At 41.3% G+C, this 18,154-nt stretch overlaps 1 protein-coding gene across 7 annotated transcripts in view; it reads left to right on the top strand.

The window, feature by feature from the left end:
• Positions 1-18,154, top strand: part of ATXN1 (ataxin 1) — a 371,937-nt gene that overhangs the window by 212,493 nt on the left and 141,290 nt on the right. For all 7 annotated transcript variants that reach the window (XM_054514234.1, XM_054514235.1, XM_036397890.2 and 4 more), the window contains one exon: positions 11,145-11,284. The gene's annotated coding sequence lies outside the window, so the exon portion shown is untranslated. The remainder of the gene's footprint in view (positions 1-11,144; positions 11,285-18,154) is intronic.

The raw sequence follows: 18,154 nt of genomic DNA, 5'->3' as shown, positions 1-18,154 counted from the left end.
TTTATTGTAAAGGATGTATAGTATAGTTAATTTCAGTATGGAGTACATAAGAGCTTGAACCAAAGCCTTAGATCCAAGCCCACCAGCAGCTTTGCAAAAGGAAGGATCCAGAGCTGAAGTCAGTGGTTCACACAGTTTCTAGCAGAGAGTGGTTTTAAGTTACTTCATGAAATGGGAGTCACCAGAAATTTTAAACTGAGGCTTTTAAACAAGTTTTTGACTTTTTCTCACCCACCATTCTCCTCTGCCCTAGAAGGTTATTGCAAAAGCACAGCTATTTTCTCCTAGCCACTGTGGCCAGGACACACCAACTTATGGAAAGGAGAAAGGCCTCTGTGGTGGTGACTGTTACACAGCCAAATGCTTTTTTTTCTGAGTATTTTTTTCTTCTAAGGAGTTAGACCACTCTTCTGGATGGAGGTCTTTGAAATCACAGTGGAAGCTTTGGAAGTAGGATCCTGAAATTCCAAAGACATCAAGAAATGATTTATCACCCTGGCATGGAGCAAATCAGGCCACAGTGGCTGGACTGCCACCTCCTGAAAAGTCCTCTCTTGAGATACCATAGCTGAATTACAGACATGAAAAATTTCAGCATTGTAGACAAGAAATCCATAAGGCCCAAATTTTTCATTTCTTGCTAGATATGTGGTTCTGTTTTTATTCTCTCCCTTTTCTTTTGTCCTTGGACACAATATTTTAGGCCTTTTCAGTCTCTAGCTGTGCATGCACTAGAGAGGCATCTGGTTATGTGTTACTTTACACATCTGTTACGTACATCAGAGAGTCAAATCCAGCACCCAGAGACTTAATGTGTATTTGCAGTACTCCCTGTGGGACTCTGAATCCTTCATCCAATGAATTGCTTATGAAGATACAGTATTTCAATCTAGTGCATATATTACTGCAGTTTATTGCATATATATTGCACGTATATACGCTACAGTCTCCTTTGTATTTGGCAGAGAAAATCTGGTGTGGGAAAGATGAGAAGTGCAAGTGAACTGGGAAGTATTTAGGTATGGCAGTTAATTTGCTCCCTCCTGAAAACATCATATCTCTAGTTGGCTGCATGAGAAACAGTTTTCATCATGGTTTGAATATCTCTAAAAGGTGCCCCAACAGTGTTTGTGTATTTCAAACTTAACTTCAGGCTTGTTGGAGAGTGGGGAGAGGCCAAATACCTGAGGCAGAATTGGTAGCTGAGGCAAAGCTCAGGCTTTGCAGTTTTGTCTGGAGAATCTGTACTATTTGCAGGCTGTACAGGAAGCACGAGTGACATGGCTTGACCCCAAATGACAATCAAGTACTGTGCAGCTACTCACTCCCCATACCCCCACAGTGGGATGGGTAAGAGAATTGGGAAAAAAGTAGGTAAAACCCCTGTGGTGAGATAAGAACAGTTTAATTATACAACAACAGCAACAATAATAACAACAGTAGTGGTAATGATGATTATGATGATGTAATAAAAAGGGAGGCAACCAGAAGAGAAAGAGAAATAAAATGTGAGAAAGACAAGTGATACATAGCACAGTTGCTCACCAGCCACTGACTGATACCCAGCCTGTCCCCAAGCAGCCATCAGCCCCTCCAGGACAACTCCCCCAGCTGACAGATTGAGCAGGATGCTCTATTGTATGGAATATCCCTTTGGCCAGTTTGGGTCATGCTCCCTCCCAGCTTCTTGTGTACCTCCTTGCCGGCAGAACTGGGAAAATGGAAAGTCCTTGACTACTGAGCAACTAAAACATGAGTGTGTTATTAACATTATTCTCATGCTAAATCCAAGACCCACAAAACTTACAAGCTACTAGGAAGAAAATTAACTCCATCTCAGCTGAAACTGGTTAGCTGAACCAGCATTAGTTTGGGTTTCTGCTTTGCTTTTCCTTCTGATTGCTTGATCTGCAAGTGCATTAAGTTTGCCAAAAACATGTAACTTCTTAGATGGTCTTTTTTTATGATCCATGCAGAACCCAAATGTGGTAGATGTTATTCCTGCTTAGGGCTATTCATTAGTGTGCAGTGCATGCCAGTGAGCAGATGGACTTACCTGTTAATTTTTGGAATTTTTTTGTTTGCTGTGGTGGGACTGCCCTCTGTGCCGGCCATCCTTGGGTACAGCAGTCAACATGAGCATTGCTGATAAACTTGTATGCATGTTTTCTCCCCTTTTGCTGACCTGTAGTGGAGCAGCTGCTCACTGTCTGGGGAGGGGAATGGTAGCCATCACAATGGCACTGTATGCCAACCTCTGCTCTGGGAGCCCCTGGCTAGGCCACTGTTAAAACCTGCTGACCGGCTGTTACAGGGGGCTGGGTACCACAGGCATTAGTGCAGAGGAGCTGGGATGGGGGAGATTTTATTGAATCCAAGACAATATGAAAATGAAGATTTGGCAGAAGGCACACTACAGCAAGAGGGAGAGTGCAGAGTGAGCATCATGATTCCCTTCTGCTGGAGGGCTCAGCAGCTGGAGCTCATGTGGGAGCATTTTGCTGCTGAGCAGTGGTTCTTTGTGCCCTGATGGAGCCGTGGGTGTCAGGAGAAGGCATCCCAAGGGTTCACCAACCCCGTGGCCCACTCCCCCTCTGCAGTGGGGAGTCCTTTGGCAGCCCTCTCCTCCCCTGGCTCTCTGCAACGTGGCTGCTGTGGGCAGGGTGCTGCAGCTGCTTGTTTGAAATGATAATATTTTACGCTGTTACTGTGGAATACTGCAGTATTTTTTGTAATTGTGGGCTGCAGGCCAGTAATGTACAATAACATTTTGCTCTTCCTGTGCTGTTGCTACTGTAGGCATTTGTTCCAATTTGGGCTGCATTTGGAGGACTTTCTTTTTCTTTTTTTTTGTTTCTTTTTGTTGTTTCTAGACGCTACTTGTTATCTGTTGTGGATATTTTTGGAGTATTCATTTCTCCCACGTATGTCCATACAAATCTATCTGAGAAAGCACTTCAGAAAGTAGCAGTCTCTATTGAACAAGCAATTGTTGTGGCTTTCACAGAATTACATTTTTTTGAAAGTATGAGGCAAGAATGAGATGAAGATTGCTTTTTAAGTTTAAAAACCGTTATGGTTTTAAAAAATATGTGAAGCAGATAGAAAGTAAAGCCTTTCTTTGACTGATGGGGGGCATGTTTAGCACTGAAGTTCCCATCTGTACCAGGCTGTAGGTGATCGAAACCTCTGGGATGGCAGAATCTGGGAGGCAGAAGTTTTAATGATTCTCTGCAGCTTTGGTTTTAACTGTTAATTTAAAAAAAAAAAAAAAAAGAAAGAATTTTCAGAGGAAAGTAATCATAACTTGGAAGAGGGTCAGTAGTGTTCATGCCAATGATTGTTTATTAATGTGGTCATGGTTTGGAGATGAAACTTTTGTGAAAGGGAAATTCAAGTCCTAGACATCAGAGCTCATAACTAGTCAGCCTGCATGAAATTTGTTTCTTTCTGGAAGGTAGAGGTTGAGCCCAAAGGAAACGAAGAAGGTACAACACAAAGAATACAATTAATTTGTTTTCGGGAAAATTTGGAATTAATAGAGTGTGCTATACAAAAAGGATTACACTTTTCTCACATGTAATTTTAGTGTCCTATTACTGTGCTGACTCACTAAATGACTTCAGTCTCAATCTGCATTTGGTTTAAATTACTTCAGAGGCCTGCATTTGTATGCTGCTCTGTAAAGTAATTCTCATCTGTAATCCAGATTTTTTTTCCTTTTGTTCGGCATTTCAACTGACTTGTCTCTTTTCATTTTCCAGGTCTGTGTTTTACTAACATTTGAAAGCAATCTCTCTGTGTGCCTGCTTGGGCCCTGCAATTGGCAAAAGTAATTTTTCAGCAACAGATAGAACAAGGAATGAATCATTGCTTTCTGCCTTTCCATTAAATTACCTAAACCACTACTCATAAATACTGCTTTATGTATGGTACAGCAGCATGATTATCTCACTGCATTGATGGAACAGTGCTGGAAGTGAATATAATTTTTCTTCTATTACATCTTTAATGAGCTTCAATTAAAAATAGTGTGTTGGCGTGCCAGAGTAGATGTGTTATTCTCAGAACTTTATTGAAGCTGTTTTGCCTGTTAGATTTGGTTGACATTGTGTTGTTCTGAAAATCCTGGTGGACATGATGTAGTTCTGAAAACCTTAAGAATTAAACAACAGAAAACCAGAAAAATCTGCTTTTCTAGGTGAAAGGTAACAGGACAGTAAAATCTGGTGACAGGAAAGATTCAGGTCTTTACTGAGTGGAAAAGCTTGCTTTTTGTCTGTCTTTAAGGGTGATTTTTTTAACATATAGTTAAAAAAAATTCACAAAGCAGTAGGTTTCTGCAGAGCTCCAGTTAAGTCCCTGATGATTTGACACCTGTGGCAGCAAGTCTGAGTCACAGATAGCAAAAAGCTGTGAAGCCTAATACTCTCAGTATTCAAAAACATACCTACGTAGGAGTTTAATTTCAAGTACCTTTTTTAGCTCTGGGTTCCCCCCCAACCCAACAAATTTTAAGAGTCATTCTTAGAATTTTGCAGAGAAAAATTTTCCCAGCACTTGTGGATTTCTGAAGTATTGACATCACTTAGAGATCAGAAAATAGCTCTGTCAATTTTAGCTTGACGGCATTCCATTCGCTGCTCCGAAAACCTGAGGAATTACAATGGATGAGTCAAAGTTTTCTTGGAATTTTCTTCCCTCCCCTCCCCCCTGCCTTGTGCAATTCTATGGCCATTTTTAGCATTAAGGGCAGCTCTCCAAAGAATGTCTGTGTGCTTGAACTGTGATTTCTTGAAAGTCCAGAACAAAATAGAGTTGTGTCAGATGACAAAACTCATTCTATGTTTCTACACATTTTTGTAGTATTATGTGAGTTTATTGAAGAATCCACGGCAACAGGCAGGAGATATCTGATAGAGAGGTGTTGCATCCTCAGCAGCATGAAGATTTCACTATCATGCTGCTTCATTATGTTGTGATGAGTTTTTGCTTAATTATTTCTGTGTTTTATCAGCTGTTCTGAGAGAAGTAGCCTGACAGAACAAATTATCAGTGATTTGGAAGACTTGGACCATCTTGAAGCACTTGTTGAAAAAACAGCATCCTTCTGTCTTTGCTTCAGTTTGAAAACCAAGGATTATGTATTTAATGTATTTTAGCAGGATGCTGAGAGTGGAAATACTAAGGACAAAGAATTGTGGGGGTACTACTGTTACCTAAGTGATGTGGTATGTTTAAGATAAACAGTGTTGTCAGCTGTTCTTGGCAAAATCCCTGGGGTTACAATGAGTGAAATTTTAACTCTGAACGGGTTTGGGTTTTTTTAACTTGCGGAAGTGGCCTGTATCATGCATATTCTAATGTGTCAGAGTGAATGTGTGAAGTATGAAACTGCTGAAAAGAAATGTGTGGGGGAAGACAGGTTAAAGTGGTTGTAAATGGAAGATCTGTGTATTTTACTTCTGCACTAGATAAGTATTTTACTTAAAATTGGCCAGAAAAAACCAAAAAGGGACAAGAAAAAAATGCAAGTGTCCCCTTAAGAGCTGCTGTGTCAAATTTGAAGAATGATTTGAATTGAATCACTAAAGTGTGAAATGGAGGGATTTTATTTCTGCTTTAAATTATGCATCTCAAATTAACCTTAGCTGTGGAGTCTCTGCTGACGCCCCCGTAATGACACATTATTGGTACTAATGGCTTCTCTATGACTTGAGATACAAACAGACATCCTAGACAGAAACATTTCGGCTTTGAACTAAATAAGACACACGGTGAGCATTTCTACCTTGGGTTTTAGTTGCGAAGACCTGCTCGCCTGGTGCTCGTGAGCTCTTTTCAGTTTCCATGCACTGCTCCCCATCCTGGCAGGCAAGGGTAGCTGAATGAAAACCTGCTTCACAAGCTTTGAAGAGCAGGAGAGCAAAAAATCTGGAGTGAATGTGAAGCCTGTCCAGACACTGAGCGCTGCAGGGAGCCAGAACAAAGATGGGGATGTGGGTAGTGGTCAGGGAGGGGGAACTTCCAGTAGATTATAATCTTGGGAGGAAAAGGCCCCAAGATTGTGAGGGAAATGGAGAAGAGATGCCAGGGCTTAAGGAGGAAGTTGCTAAATAAGGGAGGGGTGAGATTATAACATAAAATAAGCAGCAGAGGTTAGTCAACCCTTTATGTGCCTTCTGACGTAAAAAGGGAGTGTATCTGTGCAGCTCTGTGCACTCTCTTTTGAAGCTCATTATCATAATTTGAAAAATTCCACTCCTATGCAGAATCACTCATGGGCTTTGCAGCTTTCTTTGTGCTGTTGGCGTCTCTCCTGGGACAAGGATGGTAGTTACTACTTCAGTGCAGCTACTGGGTAGGCAGAGTGAGCGTGGCTGTGAATAAGTGAGACTGGCATTGCCTGGGGTGCTGGATACAGAAGGTGCACAGAATTTTACATGTCGATGAAAAAGGAGGAGGGGCTTGGCTAGGCAGGCCCAGAATTTAGACCCTGACATGTCTTCCCAAGGATATTCACTAGCTCATTGCTTCATCCTGGTTTTCTCAGTGGAATGTTAATATACATGATTGCCTCCCCTTCCAAGCTGCAGTGCTGGGAATTTGCTTGTTGGCTATGGCAGGAGCGATGGAGAGGTGCCTCTTTCCCCTGGCTCTTTCGTGTGGTGTGTTACAAGGCTGTGTGACATTATGTGACTTTCTCTATGGATCTGCTCTCAGCAGAGAGTGCTGTGGAGTAAGTAATCTTGTGGTATTGTGGATCCAAAGCAGGATGGCATTTGACTACTTAGAATCAAATACTAAAAAAAGTATCCAGAGGCTTCTTTGTATTTCTGCAAGGAACCACATTCCTGAATTGGGTTCCAAGAATTAAAAAGAAAAAAAATGTAGGTGTGCAATACATCACATTTACAAATGCATTAGAGATATTTATATGAATAATTAAAACACCATTTAGAATTGCCACAGTAATAAAACAAAATGTGTTTTGTCACTTTTCTGTTTCTTTTTGTTGATTGATCAATTTATTGATTTCCTCCATAACTTTAGAGTAGGTATCCTAACTATTACAGTAAATTAGCAAGACTGTGCTTTTTAATAACCTGTTGAAAGCATTAATGGAATGAAAAGAAGTCAGAATTTGGTAATAAAGATCTGAAACCAGAGACCTAGAACACATATCTAGTATTTTGCATCAATTAGTTTTGTAAAATATTAGAGGCTTTGTTTGTACTACCTGTTAATTAAAAAGAAAGAAGTATTTTATATTCATTATGAATAGCCTAATAGCACATCAGAAAAAAAGGGAAAAATTAGGCAACAAGCTACCTTTGTATTTGACTTTCTATTGTATTTATAGTTAACTTTAGGCTGGTTGGAGTCAGTGGGAACAGTGGGATGGAGGACAGAACTTCACTGTTAAAGAGACCACAGTCCTTCTGAATCCATTTGTGAAACAGTAGTAAACTTCTGAAACTCAGGTCTGGAAAACAGACAGGTGTTATCCAAGATACCAAGAATTAGGAATTATATTAAATTTCACACACATATGCACACAAAATATTTGTGCATTTCTTAGCTCAGCTTTCTTCTGGGTTATATCTTTGATTTTTCCTTACTATTTGCATTTAGTTTGTTAACCTGTTTTGACATATTTTTTCCTACCTTCAAAAAAACCTGCTTTATGAATATGCTAGAATGTACACTTAACAAGAACCCTTAGCAATTTTAAAGTCAGTATTGTTCTGATCCCTTTTCAGGGCTGTGTTTCTCTGTTTTCCAGCTACAATGGACAATTTGTTGTAACACTTGGATTAGCATCATATGTTTTGTTTGGTACTGTTGTTCTAGCCAAGCTTCCAATATGTGTTTTCATATGCACTTTTGGGGGCAGTTTTGGATGCCATCAGAGGCTTGTGCTTCTGCCTCCCCATCCATTGGTGATGTCCACACTTCAGTGAGGAGAAAGAGGTGATCTGGCAATAGTCACAGTCTGTTAGTCCAGGTTTTAGCTCTGGTTTGAGGGAATGGATACTGCTACAGGCTTCATTTGAGGTGCCTTACTCTGTTGCCCTAATACAAAGTAAGTGATAGAAACTGTCTGTTGCACAAGGGGATATAGAATATCTCAATATTAATGAAATATTGAGATATGAAATCATGCATGAAATCATTCCACTTACTGTTCTTGGTTGTCACACTGACAGTGACTATAAATGAAGGATATTAGAGGGAGAAAAAATCATATTATTTCAGTTAGTTTATTTTGTGCCTACCTGACAGCCCTCTGTCTATAGTCATTTACATGATTTCTTGGGATAGCCAGATTTTTCTTTATATGAGTGTGCCTCTTTCAGCTACAGGGGAAAGAGAATACTTAAATATCAGAAAATGTGTCTGTAAAGCCAGGAACAATTGTCTGCAACCTCAAGAAGATATCTAAGAGCATGGCATGTAACTGCTTTTTACTCATCTTTCAAAAGCAGCTCAGTTCCGGAATAACAGTGCTCTCTTGGGCTATATTTCAAGATGGTATGATTATTCTCAGACAGGAATTATAAGGATCGATAGCAAACCCAACACATCCTTTCTTTTCATGACAGATTCGCTGATTGCCACCAGAGCAGTAATAAGGCACTGGTCAGCATAAACACCAGAAGCAGTAATCATGGATTTTTGTCTCCATCTTAACATGTGTTTAAGGTTGCACAATGTGTTGTGATGGGTTTGCACCCACAGGTCATGAGGAAGGAGAATTGTTTGATCTGTTCACCTTCCCTTCTCTTTTGCTTTTATGCTTCCTCCTTGAGTTGGGGCCGGGCTGTTTGGTGTCTTTCCGGGGACAGAGCAGGGCAGAGAGAGCATGCCTAGCCAAAGAGATAAGAGAAAGGTCATTTTGAGATACCAGTGGTTTACATGCTGTGGGTTTTCTTTTCATGTCCTATTTAGGAAGTAGTAATGACCAAGATTTTCCGTGGGTGCGTGTCAGGAGCCCTTCTGCATTGGGGTTTTGGTGGAGCTGAGTGCAGGGTTGCTTTTCCTCAGTGGAAGGCCCTGTGCTTTTGCTGTGTTTTGGCAGCTTGACATGGCAGTGGCTAGATAACCTGTGTGTATGAGTTTCAGTTTTTATTTTTTTTGTTTTTTATGTGCCATCCTCAATTTACTGAAGCTCTGTGACTTTTTAACCTGCTGTCTATGGGCTGTTGTTTTACAAGCTCATTAAGGTGGTGAGGATAGCGATGGCAGCGATCCTGCCCCCCTCATGGGTGCTCATTAGATGGCTTCCTTGTGCTGACATAAGCGTTGTGTAGTCATGCTCTGAGCTGGGTCTGGGAAAGGATCCAAGTTAAAAATAATCCCTGAAAAAAAAAAAAGTTTCGGCAGGATCTGTTCCTGGATCTAGCTCGCCATCATTCTCACGCTGGCCTGGAAAGTGTGAGGGTTTGTACTGGCACAGAGGGAGGTGAGGAGGAGCAGCTGGGGCAAGGTGGTCAGGGGTGTACTGCTGGCAGCAGGTATGCTGCCTGCTTGTATGATGTCAGCCTGAGGAAATGGGGCTCTTGTGAGTGTGCTGCCTGTCTTTCCTTCAGTGCATTGGCCCAGTAACTTCCAAAGTTGTGAGGCAGTTTTGGCCAAATTTGCCTGAAAAGCAGTGTTGAAGGGGTGAAGGTCCCCTGAACTCAGCGATTTATGGTGTTTGGTAGGCAGACCCAGATCAACTGTCCCCAGTTGATGAAAAGTTGTCATCTGGGGCTCAAGCTGCTGACCTTGTCAGGCCTCCTGTTGTGGCACAGTCCCACTGTCCCAGTTTGGGTTGAATTGTGCCCGTTTTGCCGTGGGGCCGACTTGAATAGCTGATGGGAGGAGAACAAAGTGCTGTCTGCGAGTGGCTCTTCATTTCAAGGGGCAGGGATGGTTCATCTTGGGGAACCTGACTGCACAGGGAGCTGCATGTCCACTTGTGGGGTGGTTTTTAAATTTGGGGTTTCTTTAGGTTTGTTTTTTTTTTTTAAATTCTGCCTAGGTATCAAAATTTCTGGAAGCTGGGATAGTTGGGAGGCAAGACTCCCTTCAGTTTTCTTAGTGTGGCCGACTGTTTAACCTTGAGGACAAACAAGTCTTTCTAGCTGCACCTCTGCATAGCTTTCCTTGACTACCTGGGAGCACCTTTGTGCACTGCTCGGTTCAGGTTCTGTCCCCATAAGGCTGTGCTCCTCTTCCGTGGTTGTGCCTGGGTTTCACCTGCCCAGCCTGCCTTGCTGCACGGGCAGCCTTGCTGCACCACCGCTGAGGAGCTAAGATGAAGACACATTGTGGTTTCCTGCTGTTTTGCTTTGTAACCAGTCCACTGGTAAATATAGCTTGTGTGTGGTTATAAATTCATTCTCTCATTATGGGTGGTTGTTGTGCAATAATTATGTAGAAATTACAACCGAGAATTGTTGTGGATTTTTTTTGTTTTGTTTTGTTTATTTATTTCTTTTTGTGCTTGATATGCCCTGCAGTGAGAAGAACAGCCTTTGGTTTCTGCCCTAACAAAGACAAGGCCACAAGCAGGTGTCAGCCTTTGGCATGGACACAGACACCACCTAGCAGGCTGCTGACTTTTGTGTGGCTCTCTTTGTGTGGCGAGACGAGCAAGGGAAATTGGAACCTGCGCTATTTGGATTCTCTTTTATTTTTCCTCGCTTTACTCTGTGGGTAGACAGGCTGTCCTTCCCTGCAGGTTTGGTACTGTACACGTGTTTATTCTGAAATGAACCCATCCTGTCTCTTTGGAGGTGTTGGCTGTACATTTCCCAAAGCCCTGTATCTCTGGCAGCTTCCGGCCCTGCTCTCTGGGCAGTCCTCTGGCTCCTGGGCTGAGGCCGTAGGGCTCGGGGTCTCTGCCCCATGCAGAAATGCTAAGGTTTTGCTCCCCAGAGATCTTCCCTTCATATGTGGGCCCCCTCCCGTGATCCCTCCTTCTGTTCAGATGTGGAATTAAAATAAGGCTGGGGGTTTTGTTGATTTTTTCCCGCCTGTTTCTTTATTTAAAATTCCACTCAAGCAGATCCAGAACAGCGCTTGTCCCTGCTGCATTCTCATTTTCCTCTCATCCCTCCTTTAATTTTACATTATTCCCTGCGCTGTGTTTGCAGGCCATATGTGTCCTTTGAACTCTGAAGAAGCTGTGCCAAAAGGAAGCCTTCTTCTCCTCCCCTCCTCCCATCGCGGAGCCGCTCTTAGATAATTGCAATTAGTAGACAATGCGGAGCGAACCCAAATGTGAAGTCCATGGGTGAGTGCCTTCAAATTTTCCGAGAGCTTCAGAAACGCTTGTGCTCGGTCTCTGCTTTGGCCCTTTAACCTCGCAGCAGTTCCCCGAGCCCCAAACAGCTCTGGGAGGTGTTTGCAACCCGCGTTTTCCTGCCGCGTTCCTGGCGGGCCACAGCCGCTGCTGGAGCCTTGGCAGGGCGCCGTGGCTCAGGCGGGGACTCTGCGCTGAGGGAGGTGGAGCCGCCCGCCCGCCCGTCCTTGTGTCACGGCGCGGGGAACAAGTGGCTGCAGCAGCCGCGGGCTCTGGGAGGGAGGGGGACAAACCCTTCTTCCGGGGAGAGCTGGGCAGAGTGGGGAAAGTAAAACTCACCCCGTTAAACAAGAAGAAATGGGAGGATTCCTTCTTGTCGGGCAGAAGGACGTGCTGCTGCCCCGGGGCTTACCATCAGCTGCTGGCTCGGTCGGAGCGATCGCTGACAGCCGGGGCTTTGGCGTTTGTGAATAACGCCAATCACTTGGGGTTTTTTTTAATTTTAAAAGCTTAATAGTCATAAAATGATTATAAAAATAGTAATACAATTAGAGTAATAATAATTTGGACAATTTGAATTAGGACAATATGAGACAATAGAACCAAAGAGTTATGGACGTCTGGGTACGTTTTTCTGGGCAGCACGAGCCCGAAAAAGGACCTCCGTTAACAAAGGATTAACCCTTAAAAAACAATAGCCTGTTGCATATTCATACACTTCATACATGATGCATAAATTCCATTCAAGTACAGGATTCTGTCTGGTCATCATCAACTTCTTCCTCTGAATCCTAACAGCGCCTTCGAGGCGGGAAGAAGTTCGTTTCTTCTGATAAGAGGGCAATAAATTCTTTTTCTCTGAAAGATTTAGGTGTCCTGTGGCTGCTATCTCACTGCGAGTCCTTTCTGTAAAAAATAAGTATCCTACATAGCGTAGTTTCTATTTTAACATATTTTATAACCTAAAACTATATTTAACACAGTACTTAAGAGTATTAGTACAGCATTACTTTCTAACACAACGCATATAATATTCATTTTAATATCTGCGAAAAGCCAATCATAAAATACGCATTTTGCACAGCATTCAAAGGGGATGTCGTCCGTGGAGAAGGGTGACGAGTGCCTTTTGAGTCCCTTCCACCTTTAGCCTCTGAGAAGTGTCTTCTGTGTTAAACCAGGTTTCTGACCTCATTTCTCAAAGGAGTTTTAAATGAGGAGAAATAGGAGTATTAATTAGTGCCCTGTTAAGTACTTGTAGTCAAGTATGATAATTTTCTTGAAAGGATAATGTATTAGATGAATAAAAATACTCTTAAAAATGAATACAAAGTCATTTTAAACCACAAAGATTATTGTACATTTCTGAAAAATTAATGTGATTAAAGCAAAATTTATTTAATAAATTAAAAAGACCCTGTAAGGCCGTTTAACTTGTTGGTCTCATATTAATTATTTACAAATCTAGTGCTAGAGAACTTCGACCTTACCTGCAGGGATGGGAAGTGATTTCTTCCCTCACTTCATTTTTTGGCTTGTAATTATTAGGTCTGCGTTGTGAGTGTGGTAATTTTCCCTTCTTTTGTGGGGTTTTTTTTGTTTGGTTTTTTTAGTGTTATGTGGGTTTTTTTGCTGTTCTGATGTCTTTTTCAGAGATTGGCCACAGCAAAAAACCAGACCCTAGATAGTGATCAGAAATATATGGAGATTTCCTTGATGGATTTAGTTAATATAACCTACTCATGTGCTGCTGTCTGGATTTGGAGCTGAGAAAACTCCAAATTGCTGAATATTTTCAAGGATGTTTCCTCCTGTTTGATTTGCATGTGATGTGATATAGATTGTGTTGGCTGGGATTACATAGACTTTCTTCAGTTACTTCATTTGACTTCACACAAGTTATATTAATTTTTTCCACACATAGTTTGCCCCATAGATTATTTTTTGTTTAGGAACTTCCTTAGCTCTCTACTGAGCCTTTAGCCACATTCAGCTACTTAATGAGAATTGCTCTGTATGTTGTGGAAGACAATAAAGTAAATGATTGGAGCTGGACCTATAACCCAGATCTATGGGTTTGCGTGGTCATTTATGAAGTTTATCTATTGACTTAGGGAGGACATAAAAAGCTCAGTGTAAAACTGGGTTTAAATAGTAGCGAGTTTAAAAAACTTTGGGTTTTGTGGCACTTGGAATGAAGACACTTCTTCACCAGTCTCATCAAAAACGTTGCAAGTATTTTATCCCTTCTTGCTTGGCATGTTCTCCTGTTGGGGGTATCTACAGGGCAGGTATTTGGTATGTGATTCTCCCCAAACTCTTGTTCCCTGTAACAGGTCTGTGGTACAGATTCAGAGAATGCTAGCAGTAAGTTCTCAAGGTTTCCTAGTTTACAATTTGTTATAGTTTAGGTATGTGAAATCCATGTGAAATTTTGGAAATATTCTTCCAACTGACCAAAAAAATAGGAGAAAATTTGGGTACCATACAATGTTCTCTCAGGTGCCTTCTGAACTTTCAGGCTATTTGATGATGGTGACTGCCAATTTTTTTTTTAATTTAAGGCACATATTTAATATTTTCTATCTTTAAGAAGACAGCCTTTGCATCTGATTCTGAAAATACACCCTTGTATTTTACTTTCAGCTTTTCTCTTCTTGTCCTATTGCAGCTTTCACAAGCTTGTGCTACTGAGGTGATGATAACTTCCTCGATTTCTTACTGAAAGAAAAAGGTATTTCTCTCAGCAGAGCCCTTACAGGCTACACATGTAAACAAGAAAAAGAAATTTTACTTGTCTTTAGGACACTAGCAGAGCCTGAAGTGGTTGAATAATTGAGTATTGGAAGCCTTGAGACATTTCTTTTGTTTGATGAGGTGATGGTGGCTGGAGCTCCTTGGTGGTGTATGAAAATAGCTCTGGACTTCAAGGAGCTTGTTGTCTGTGTTAAATGGTGCTCACATAAATGCATGGGAGTTGTTACTCTGTTTTTACTATACCAAGTGCCTCCCAAGATGAATGGTCTCTACTGCTATAATGTTTAAAAATATGATTATTAGTCTTTTCTGGTCTTAAATTATACCAAATCTATCCCTTGAAAATTACCTTGAAAATCCTGTTAGTACAAATGTTCTCATTTTCAAAGCCACCTCCTCAGGTTACAACTAAACTGAGCACCTGACTGGGAGCGCCACGGCTGCTGTAATGACACCTGCAGGTGTGGCCATGGGGATGTCCCTGTGCACAATGCATTTTGCGTGGCTCCCACTGTGCTGCTTGCCTTCCCTTGTTGTTTGTGTGTATTTTCCTCACCACTCACAGAGGACGCAGTCAGACTTTTTAATATTATGACTCTGCAGCTATAAATCTGTCAAAATTGCAAGGGCATAACAAAGAGTAGATCTGACCAATGGCACTGTTATCTTTTCCTTTGTATTTCCCTGAAATTCTAGCTGACAGCGGCCCTTAATACAAATTCGTTATTTGCAAGGAGCTCTGTTTAAGCTAGCAAATTATTGTGCCAATGTGTGACACTAACCATGCTGCAGAATAAAGAGCAGTGAAGTATTTATGATGCTAAAATAATTTCAGGTCATGTCTTTTTTTTTTTTTTTTTCCCCTTTTGTGTAGTTTTGCTTTTATTACTAGTGCTGAAATGGTTCTTGCAGCGCAAGTGAGAAAACCAGACTGAACCTCCTGTTTTTTTGTTGGGCTCCCAGCTGGAAATCCCTCCCTCGATTTTCCATTGATAAAAGTGTCACAAAGGGAATCCAGAGCAGAGGAATAGGCGGAAATAGAACAATGCAAAGTCTTGGACTTGAATCACAAAGAAAGTTAACTAATGTAGATACGGTACTGGACAAGCTGCTGCTCCTTTCATGACCAGGTTCATTTACCTGTGGTCTTAGCATTTGTGGCTGCCCTCAAAGCCATGTAACAAATCAGCTATTTATTCTCTCTTTGCTGTGGAGGCTCTTTAAAAGGATATTGCAGAGCATTTTCTTCTCCCCCTTCCTGTGGACTGCTTTATTTGACCTTCAAGAATTCAGAGTCTCAACAGGGGCTAGAAAACTCACATACAAGAATGCTTTTATTGTTAATCTATAAAATATGTCTTTCACTAATAAAATAAAGATGTGACATTTATAGAGCTCTGATAAGGAACATGGCAGTGGAAAAGGCCCAGGTCTCCTGCTGTTTAAACTAAGGGCAGCTGATTTCACTGAGAGAAGAACCAGGCTTGTTAAATGTGCATTTTAACATGTGCACTCAGGTGTTCCCATAATGCTCAAAAAACTTCCAGGAGTATTTTGTGAGAATTGAGAAGTAACACCATAGAGAACTTTGTTCATTTAAGTGATTGAAGGTAATTGATGCTCCTTCAGAGGTTTTTAAGAGGGAAGATTACTTGAGTTTAGTTTCATTAATTAGTTGATTAAGTTCATACTTTTCATAGACTTTCTTAGGATTGTATCACTAAAACAATGGTTTCTGTATTGCTGCTGTGTTTGACTGTTGTGTCAGGGTCAAAGAGCTGACATCATGACATTTGCCACAGTGTCTCTGTGGTCACCTCCTTGTCTCATGCTGTAGGCAAGGGTCTGCATGCAATGGTGTGACCAAGGGGCTTGGAAGCCCCTGTGGAAGGCAACTGGTGCAGGTCTTGTGCTGGGGGCAACAGCGAGTGCGATGGTCTGTGACACAGAAGCTTAGTCCTGAGTGAGGCACTGACCTGCTGTGCTGCAGTGGGAGCAGCTGTGCTCAGCACCCCGTACCAGTGCTCAGCACCCCGTACCAGTGCTCAGCACTCCGTACCAGTGCTCAGCACCCCGTACCAGTGCTCAGCACCCCGTACCAGTGCTCAGCACACAGCTTGTTGCAGACCTGGATCTCTGGAGCTTTGCTAAGAAGCACTGTGGTTGTCCTCTGGCATACCTTCCCATGTGAAAGGCTAAGCCCTCCTCTTGTTTTTCCCTCCTGTTCTCCTCCGCTCTTTTTCCCTCTCTTCCCATTAAGGTCTTTCTTAAACCTGCCAAAATGAGAGACCCACACACTGAAGTCTATTTCCTTGTCCTGATGGTTTATTGTGATGGGGTAACAAGAATGCGCACAGTTATTGAAGTATGGAATGATAATACAGCAGGAATGGGTTATGTAATGAGCAAATAAGTGGAACGTGCTTGGCTTATCCATATGTTATTCAAGGGTAAAAAGGAAAATACGCAGAATAGTGAGTGAACAAGAAGGAAGACTGGAAATAGTGTTTGGATTTACTGGACATTTCAAAGCTCTTCCTCTGACCCTGTAAATCAAAGCAGTTATACTTTGTGTTGGGTTTGGTTTTTTAAATGTAATTATTAGTGGGCCACCCTTCCTTAAAGCCAAAAAAGGAAATGCAGCAGGCAAAAACACTTGAAGTTGAAAACCAAGTAAGAATAAATCATGGTGTGATACCTTAATAATGGTATTAAAAAATTGCTTTCCAGTGAAGCATACTGAAACCTAGGAGTAGTAACTGCTTAAAGTGATACAATTTGTCTAGCGTTTTGACAATGCAGGAGTTTTTTCTTCTTGTCAGTGTAAGAGTCAGTAAAGTTGAGTTTCTTACTGCTTCCCCTCTGCTCAACAAGCTATTTCCATGCGGAGATGGACTCTTCATGCCTGTGCCTTTTCATCATAGTGAGAATACAGGAGAGATATGTACTCTGTATGAGTAAACAGAACAACCCAGGCCATTTATTTTCATCACTGTTTTGCATAATATGCATGCAAATGCCATATACAGCAGAGGAAGATGCTAAGAGCCAGTTCTTACTAGATCCTAAATGGCATACTAGTTGGTGAATGACTGCAAATAAAGCTACCCAACACTGTCCTTAAGAGACTCACTTTTGGAAAAGACATGTTATCTGTAATAGTGGGCAGAGCATCCACTGAATCAGAGTGTTTTTGTTTAAGAAAAGGCTGCCAAACATTGAAGGCAGGGAAAGCAGTATTGTTTTTTCATGTTCTTGGTGCCAAAGAAGCAAAAGAAGGTAACAGAACAAAGAGGTAACATTCTGAAGGCATTTGGGTTTTTTTTTTGTTACAAAAAAAGAGAGATGTTTATAAGAAATGAGGGCAATTCAGTTGAGTGTTCTGCTTTGGACAATTGTAACACTAATAGGATGGAAGCAGTATAAGCAGTTGCTACAATTATAGCTGCAGTTAATAAGAGAAATCCATGTTCTGTTATTTGAATGAAGCATTCACCGTGTGGCTGAAAAGCAGCAGTATCTTAAAGAGACAGGGAAGGGAAATGATCCTCTTTTTTGTTTTGTTTATTTTATTATCCTCATGTTTTTTTCAGAAAGTTTGTGCATGTGATTCATCCAAGAGTTCAAATCCAGTCTTTCCTTTGCACCCAAAGCAATTTAAACAGTTAGAAAAAGAGAGTAAATGTGCATTTAAAAAGTATATATATGTATACATACAAAAAATGAAAGTATCTGCAAGAGAGTAAAATGGAACGATTGAGTTTGTATTCCCTGTAGCCCACTAAAACTTATGGGTTATGCAAAATTATTCAAAGGGAAATTTCCCTTCCATTTTCATCAGGTTTCTTAGTATTGTGAGCCATTATTTGCTTCCTTTTGGTGATATGTCAGCAAACATTACTTTTCTTTGTGTATGCAGCTGAATTTTATTCATTAGAGAGATTACAACACATGAACAGTTGTGCTTTTAGAGCACTGGCATTTAAGCAGTTTATAAGGACTATGTTTATGCTTTGGATGGAGATCACTTGGTGCTGGTGTTAGTCAAATTAGGGCTGAAGTCATGTAAATCTTAACTTTTCGCCCACTTCATGTATCTTTGAC

This window comes from Molothrus ater, chromosome 1, assembly GCF_012460135.2.
Source record: "Molothrus ater isolate BHLD 08-10-18 breed brown headed cowbird chromosome 1, BPBGC_Mater_1.1, whole genome shotgun sequence".
Classification (NCBI taxonomy): Eukaryota; Metazoa; Chordata; class Aves; order Passeriformes; family Icteridae; genus Molothrus; species Molothrus ater.
The sequence above is the reverse complement of the archived record's forward strand: the minus strand, read 5'-3'. Positions and strand labels throughout refer to the sequence as shown.